This window comes from Crinia signifera, chromosome 8 (genome assembly GCF_055691185.1).
Source record: "Crinia signifera chromosome 8, ASM5569118v1, whole genome shotgun sequence".
NCBI classification, from domain to species: domain Eukaryota; kingdom Metazoa; phylum Chordata; class Amphibia; order Anura; family Myobatrachidae; genus Crinia; species Crinia signifera.
In genome coordinates this window covers 100,029,949-100,038,419 of record NC_139224.1, presented here as the reverse complement: position 1 = coordinate 100,038,419, position 8,471 = coordinate 100,029,949, and positions in this window count along the sequence as shown.

Sequence of the window (8,471 nt, the reverse complement as noted above, 5' to 3'; positions counted from 1 at the left end):
TAGAATAAGGCCCAAAGTACTTTGGGGGGAATTTACTAAAGGAAATTAGTAAAAAAAAATAGGTGTATTTGTATCCAGAAATACACTTATTTTTGACATTTACTATCCCGAAAATACGGCAATTCGTAGTCGTATTGATGTGCTATCAATACGACTACGAATTGCCGTATTTTCGGGATTGTAAATGTCAAAAATAAGTGTATTTCTGGATACAAATACATTTATTTTTTACAAATTTCCTTTAGTAAATTCCCCCCTTTATCACTCTAACTGGCTTAATAAATCTTCCACAGAATCTGCGATAAGATCCTGGAATCTATTTGGCATGCCTCATGAAAACGGTCCGGGTTGCACATGGAGCCGGGTTGAAATGCCGGCTCATTTCAAATTGGAGAGTTTACACTGCCTTCAAACCCATGTTTCTTAGGCTAGTGGAAAAGAGGTATAACAAAGTTTTTTTTTTTTCTCAATTATGTTCGTTAACATTCTTTTTCCCCAAAACCGTCCGGAAAGTGGTGTTTTTTATATAGTGATATATTTAAATATTTTACCCCTCTCACCACAGAAAGGCATAATCCCCTCCATCACATGCAAAGTGCAGCAGAACATGTGTTAGGGGAGACTGATGAACGGTCCCCAGTGCTAACGACTTCCCTGGCATGAGGGGATATGGGGGGTTATTCTGTTTGGTACGGTGGGACAGTATATGGTCGGATCGGGCTTTTTTTTCATCTACGCATGCGTATCTTTCGCAATGCGCATGTGCGGCGACCTCACACCGCTCACGGACGGGTCTCTCCGCGCGAAAAAACCTGTCCGCAAGAGCACGGTCATTGTGGGCGGCATGTGGGCATTTTTATAGGTGCGGCCGGAATAATGAGGAAAGCTGGGCATACACGGGGGTGTGCACACAAAATGCACGGTGCCACAACCGCCTTGATCGGCAAACGCACCGTGCATTTTTGCCCAAAAACAGGCAGACGCTCAATTTCTACTTGCAATGGTGGAGCAATGTCCTAAGGCCATGGCCACTATTTTGCACACAATCTGTATATTTTTTTTCCCAAGAACATACATTATGCACTTTCATATATGCTATGAACTTTATGTAGCACACTCTGTATGTAAGATGCCACCAAGCACATTATTGCAATCACATATCTCTAACAAAGGATCCCAACATCTGCCTATCACACTCTAAAGTCTTATTTTGAACAATATTAGAACATGTTTGCATGTGGCGTACTCTCAGATATACGGAAGGTGTTGGTGGAAAAACGGACGAGATCCGTCCGTGCACTGTGGCGTACGCTCAGATGTACGCCAGGTATCGGTGGCTAAGAGGGAGATCTGTCCATGCACGGTGGTGTACGTTCCAGTGTATGCCACTCCCCATTGTCGGTGTCTGTGACCGTCCGTGTGCGGCTGTTCTGCGGGCGGACTTACGCTCACCGTGAGCGTACGGAAAACGCACGGTGTGATGGACCGTACGCACTTTCACCATGCCAAACAGAATAACCCCTATGGTCACTAGGTCTACAGCAATTAGGTCGATATGCATTAAGGTCGACATGACTGAAGGTCAACAGGGTCATTAGGTCGACACAAGCATTAGGTCAACATTTGGAAGGTCGACAGTCAAAAGGTCAACATGGGGTTTTTCACTTTTTTTGAGCCAACATGTGCCGACAGGCGGTATTTCATGCCCTACCATTGAGAGAATAAAATTGTGTCCGAAGCATGGCGATTGCCCCGAGCCATGAGAGGGTAAGCAGTGCTACGTTTAAGTGTCCATGTAGACTGTGTCGAAATTCAGGACAAATAAAAGTGAAAAACCCCATGTCGACCTAATGACCCTGTCAACCTAACCCATTTCCACCATCATTCATGTCGACGTTCCTGCATGTCTACTTTGAGTCATGTCGACCTACATGCTGTCTACCCAATGATCCATACCCGGCATGAGCTGCTCTCTGCAGCTGCCAGGTATATACACAAGGGAAGCACTGGATTCCCCAATGCTGGTTGATCTCTGCATATGCAGAGAAGAAAAGCCTCTGGGTGGGGGGTACCAGACCACTGCTGGCCACAGTGATCGGGCTAAATTGGGGTGAAAGCGGGTGCAGAAGGGGCCAAGAGTTCCCTCTGAGATTGGCAGCTACAGGAAGATTATCTTCCATAGCTGTAAAGTGGATGTTTCTGACTAGTCACATCAGATGTGATTAGGGTTGCCAATCCCGGGGCATTTTTTCAATCCCGGAATTCGGGATTGAAAAATGCCTAATCCCGGGATCCCGGGATTGGCTTCCCTAGCGTGGTCCCATGTGCATTCTGATCGGATCTGGAGATGGTCACTACCACCTACCCGCCCCGGCCGCCCGCCCGCATATTTACTTACAGGTGCGGTGCGGTGCGGCCGGGCGGGTGATGAGAATGCAGGCTGGGTGGGAAGGAGGGCGGGCGGCGGGAGGTCAGCGCAGGAGTGAGAATGAGGGTAGTGTCTAGATGAGGCGGCGGCTGTTGTCAGTTGTGTGCCCTGCGCAGCGTGACCTCTGACGTCGTCACGCTGCGCAGAGCTGCACTGCCCGGGACGGGAGAAGCCGGGCAGCGTCTGAGCACTAGCTCAGACGCTGCCCGGCATTAGACTGCGCATGCGCAGTCTAATCCCGAAATCCCGGGATTGGAAACTCCAATCCCGGGATTGAAATCCCGGAGTTTTAGGGGCCAAATCCCGGGATCCCGCCGATCCCGATCCCGGGATTGGCCACCCTAGATGTGATCATGTCAAGTAAAGCCCAGCCTGGTGTGGTTGCATCTGATGTGGCTATGCCTGGAAAGTGGTTAAGTGGAGACGGACTTTGGGGATAATTGAAAAGTACTGGGAGGTCTATTAGCCCACTGTAAGTTACTGCAGCTAATTGAGATTCCAGCCTAAAACAGGGGTCGGAGGTTCCTGTTATCAAGAAGTTCCTGTTGATTTATATGTGAACTTCACCAACCCCAACTACTTGTAGATGGACTAGTAATCAGAGTGGCTGGTTTACATGTGGTAATATGTATTTTTTTATATTTATTTGGTACAAGCAAGACCTTAAGTGTTGCTGTTATAAGTGGTGATTTATTTCTTACATTGTATTAAAAAGATATTTATGCACTATGGTGTGTCACACTTATGCTTTTTTTTTTGGCAGATTATATGCCCATGGGATTATTAAATCTACATACAGTACAGACGCATCAATTCTCATCTATAGCCATTCAGCTATTCACACTAATGATCAGTTAATGCTTTGCCTATGATCTGCAGGTGTGATTATACGCACATGTACTTATGAATGGCTACATTTGTAGTTAGGGTAGCTGTGATCTAGAACAATGAGGACACTTTTGCTAACCACACATCCACATTATTTTGTAAAGTTTATATTTGTCCCAAGCAACTGATAGGACTACATATTATTGTTTTCATATACACCTTAATATTGAAATGATAGCAAATGGTATGTTGTATTTATCCTGTATGTGTGTGTATATGTACACAGCATATATACATACATATATATATATATATATATATATATATATACACACACACTGTATGTGTGTATACAGTATATGTGACATATATATATATATATATATATATTTGAAAAAAAAATCTTCAATTTTTATACTCTATTGATGTGCTTGAACAATATACTAAGAAGACAGAGAGACATATACACCACAAGCACATGTCACACATCCTTGTTGTACACATCTCCCTGCACTGTGTATCATTGACCAGAAAGCTGCTGCTCATTGTGTAGACTCCTCGCCCTGCAGTGAGATATTAATGATTTATCTTCCTCAATACAAACACTTGGGGGGAGGGATGGTGAAAAGCTGTCCTTAAACTTCCTCAAAGTAAAACGGTTTGCTGTGGGTTTAGATTCTTCCTAATCCTTTCTAAAGCAAAACGAAGCAATTATTTTGTCTTTCCTACAGATGTTTTGCTCCATACAGCCATCCATAATACCTACTGTTATTAGCAAAAAATCCTCTCTGTTGAAAAAACCTTCATTAAGCGGATTCCCGCTGATACAGCTATTAATCCAAAACCTTGCGAAGGTTCTGCTGGACACAATATCGTCTCCCTCTGCTCCCCATTTCCCTCCAGGGATAAAGGGCCAGATTACACACACACACACACACACACACACACACACATATATATATATATATATATATATAAATAAATAAATAAAAGACACATATATATATATATATAATTTTTTTTTTATATACATACTGCAGTATTTCATTTGCAAGTAGTTTTCAGAATAAAAAAAGTCAAGATCTTCAGAGGACAAAGAATTGAAGATCTTACTTTTCCCTGCGGTCAACCTCGGGAAGCGTGTTTGATAGAATTTAAATCTTCTCTTCGCACTAACAATTACTATTCATGTTGCTCTTTTGATGTTACAAGCAATGGATCTATGATATCTTCCGGACATCTAAATAAAGCAGCTGAACTAGTGTTGGGAGAATATTAAATAATGAGTTGTTTGGTCCAGCACCCTTCATGAAATGATTGCACAATCGTCGGGGTGCCTTCCGAAAAATAAGGTATGTAGATAACCTTCACTTTTAAATGAAGATACGGGGTGGCACTAGCACACTTTATCTTTATTGTCAGCCGTCCTGAGGAAGGTTCTTTGGCCTCAAAACTGTTTTCGACGCCCTAACTATGTATTCATTAAAAGTGAAGGTTATATATATATATAATTTAACCCTTTCCCTGCACTAAAAGTAGAGTAGGCTGCAACTCTATAAGTCCCGCCTGTTAGTGGGGGAAGACAGATAGACACGAGAGAAAGAGGAATAGAGTGCGCCTCAATGTGTGCCACCACCAGCAAAATCTTAATCTGAAGTAACAATACTAGCTGGATACAATTATAAACTGTTTTTAATAACAACAATAAAATCTTTCATATCTTAAAAGGCAGATTCCATTTGCAGCATACGAAAGTCCAGTGGTTCAGATTTTATGAATTCATAAAATTGACGCGTTTCCTCATCAAGACTTCATCAGGGGTAGTACATCAATGGTATAGACATGATAGAAAATATAGGGAGCAAAAGTGTCCTCTAAGACTTCTGGAAATATTTATGGATATTCACTCGTATCGAGGGTACTTATATGTTAGTTGGGCGTCCACTAAGCTATTTGCTTCGTTCTCCGCGTCCGCTCGCGGGGCTCACCACGCTTCGGGCACGGTTGCTTGCTGCACTTGCCACACTATATAAAATCAACTCCATGTCGACACGGATAGTGGGGGTATGAGCGTAGTAACTATAGTGGGTGCCCAACTAACATATAAGTACCATATCGAGTATTCGTTAGGATTGCAAAAAACAAGCCACCCTCACCATCAAACCCCCTCAGCGGCCGCTCGCTGTATTCAATGTTCTGGGAAAATACCATCAGAGAACGATAAGGATTCCCTTAAATGGCGAGGTTCGCTGCAAATGCAGTGGGACCACTGCATTTTGTGGCAAGCCTCGCCGTTTTAATGGCAAAACTCGCTGTTTCCACCTCGCTGAAAAGAACTTGGAAGTTGGAAACGGCAAGTGAAGGGGGGGATTTGAATACTGATGGCGAGATATCGGCACGGCTCGCTGTCATAGCTTGTCATCAGGGCATTGAATATGCCTCAAAGTGATGTCTTTAGATAGATCCCAACTTCTTTCTACAAAGAATTTGGATCACAGACACTCCCTTGGGTTAGTCAATTCAACACTGGTTCTCCCACTGTCAATTCCACCACACAAAAAAACATTGGCCATCGGACCAGCAGCTACCTTTAATAATAAACTAAGCTTATGCTATGCTATCGGAGAGGAAAGAATCTTTGCGACTGGCTAGTTAAAACTCATATCTCTCAATACCCTTCTAATGCCACAGTATCAGCTAGCAACTTTTTGTCTAAAATGCAGCTGTGTTAAATGTCAGTTTTGATTCTAGGTAGTTCCTTGTACTCATCCCTTAACAGGAAAAAAACATTCAAATTTGTCACGAACTGACCTGCAATCCCATACACATAGTGTACCAAATCATATGCCCATGTGGCAAATCTTATATCGGAAAAATCAACAGTAAGTTTAAATAGCGGATGACTGACCACCATTCCTCAATTAGATTGGCATTCCAACAAGGGCACAGCGATTAACCGGTCCCCTGACATTTTTTTACAGTTTGGCCACTCACTCAGTACACTACACTACAGAATGATCGGCCATATTCTCCCATCCACACGGGGAAGCAATTGATACCAAAAGCTACTACGGTGTGAAACCCAGTGGATATTCCGCATGGGTATCCTATTTTGCATTTATATGTAGTTTGTCTTTATTAATAGTGTTTCTTTATGGTTATATTTCTGTATATTCTATGTTGTTGTGTATATTTTTTCTGTTTACATTAGCATGCTAAAGACTTGCTTGCATATTTGTGGCTGTATTCATGGTTTCCTGCCAGCGGCCGCTCAGAGGGGCCAAGGGATGACGTCACTTTTAGTCGCCACTGCTTGGCGGGTGAGAGGTTCCGCAGTTGTGTCCAACAGAACGCTGTGGTGCGCTTTGGTATTAAGGTACGTTTTGTTCACTTAAGCATAGTACTTGAAAACAGTTAAATATAACTGAAACATAACTGTAACTAAGGCATACTATTGTGAAAGCATGTAATTGCACTGCTTCACAGCAGGATTGCGATTGCTCCAATAATGAATAAGACAGGACAGTGCTGCGAATAGATACTGTACAGTATTTGGAGTGCTATCGCCATTCACCACCTGCCTTTGCTTCCATTTTACCTGTGTACAGCATGGGCATCACAGATGGTGTAATGGTTAGCATCACAGCCTCACAGCGCTGAGGTCATGGGTTCGATCCCCACAATGAACCTAACTGTGCGGAGTTTGTATATTCTCCCTGTGCTTGCATGGGTTTACTCCGGGTACTCCGGTTTCCTCCCACAATCCAAAAATATACAGGTAGGTTAATTGGCTTCCAACAAAAATGTAACCCTAGAATGTTTTTGTGTGCGTGTACATGTGGTAGGAAATATAGATTGTAAGCTCCACTGGGGCAGGGACTGATGTCAGTGTTCAAATATTCTCTGTACAGCGCTGCGGAATATGTGTGCGCTATATAAGAAACTGTTAATAAATAAATAATAAGTAAAATAATGCCAAGCCTCCTGCACAGTACTGTTCTTTAGCTCCACAGAGGTGTGCTCCCTTGTGGCTGATAGTGCCGGCCCACCACCATGCCGCACAGTAATTTTGCTACATAGTTGCTCAATCAAACTTTGTGTTTATTTCACAATTTTAGCTTATTTAACAATTTATTTGCACAATTTGTATTATGAACATTCTTTTTACCAGGATTTAAAAACTGGGGCAGTGATAGTAAACCTTCCTATTCATGCACACCTGGTGCAGGAACTCTGAAATATTTATACTGTAGGTGGCCGGTAAATATAGTATTGCGTAAAATAAACTATTCAATGTACTGTAAATACTGCTATAAGCTAGGTATCAATCACCATTTTGTTAATCTGCTACTGGGTCACTCAATCAGCCCCAGAGATTTGGTGGGAAAAGTATGTCGAGCTGATTCCACACTTACGGAGCTGTGCTTGGCATACATTTCTCACAGAGTCCCTGGAGCTATAGTACATGTGCGTCTATGTAGCATACTGGGTGTACAGTACAGTATTTACAAAATGGTGGCAGATAGAGAAAATAATCAAACAGTGGAATTCCAAAACGTGAGTTGATCCTTAGTGGGATCAAACCCACTGTAGGCAGGCACAGTGCATAGAAGGTTGTGGCTTTTTCCACTAGGCCATTACAGCTACTGTACCTCTGGCCTGTCAGCTCAATTACACCAGATGCAGGGACCCTGAAGTCTTTAGTAATTACTTCTTTAGATGCTTGCGCTCAAGGCTTTGCTCGAGGGTTTGCCACAATATACGCAATCTTATTGTATAAAAATAAACTGTATTTTATGTAAATGCTGCTGTAAGTCTGGTAGTACTGTTTTTCCGTCGCCATTTAAAGAAAAATCTGCTAAGTAATCGCACAGTAATTCAGCTCTGGGGACACTGAGAGGAAATGTAGTCCGAGCTCAAATGCAATCATTTTATTGTGTGTAGTTAACTTAAAATCCTTTACATATGAACGGAAAAGTGTTTGTAGAAGATATAGAAGATACAGCATATTTTTGTTAATAATGATAATGATTAGAAAACTCGTAAAAATGTTTTTTTTTACAAAAGTATTTAGAAATAAATGATTCAAATAGTTTATAAGCACAATTTCACATGAATTCTTCAACTGTTTTCTTATTTTAAATAATATGTTAACACATTTTTTAATACTATGCTAAATTTAAGAAATCCTGCCTTAGCTGTAATAGTAGGTAGT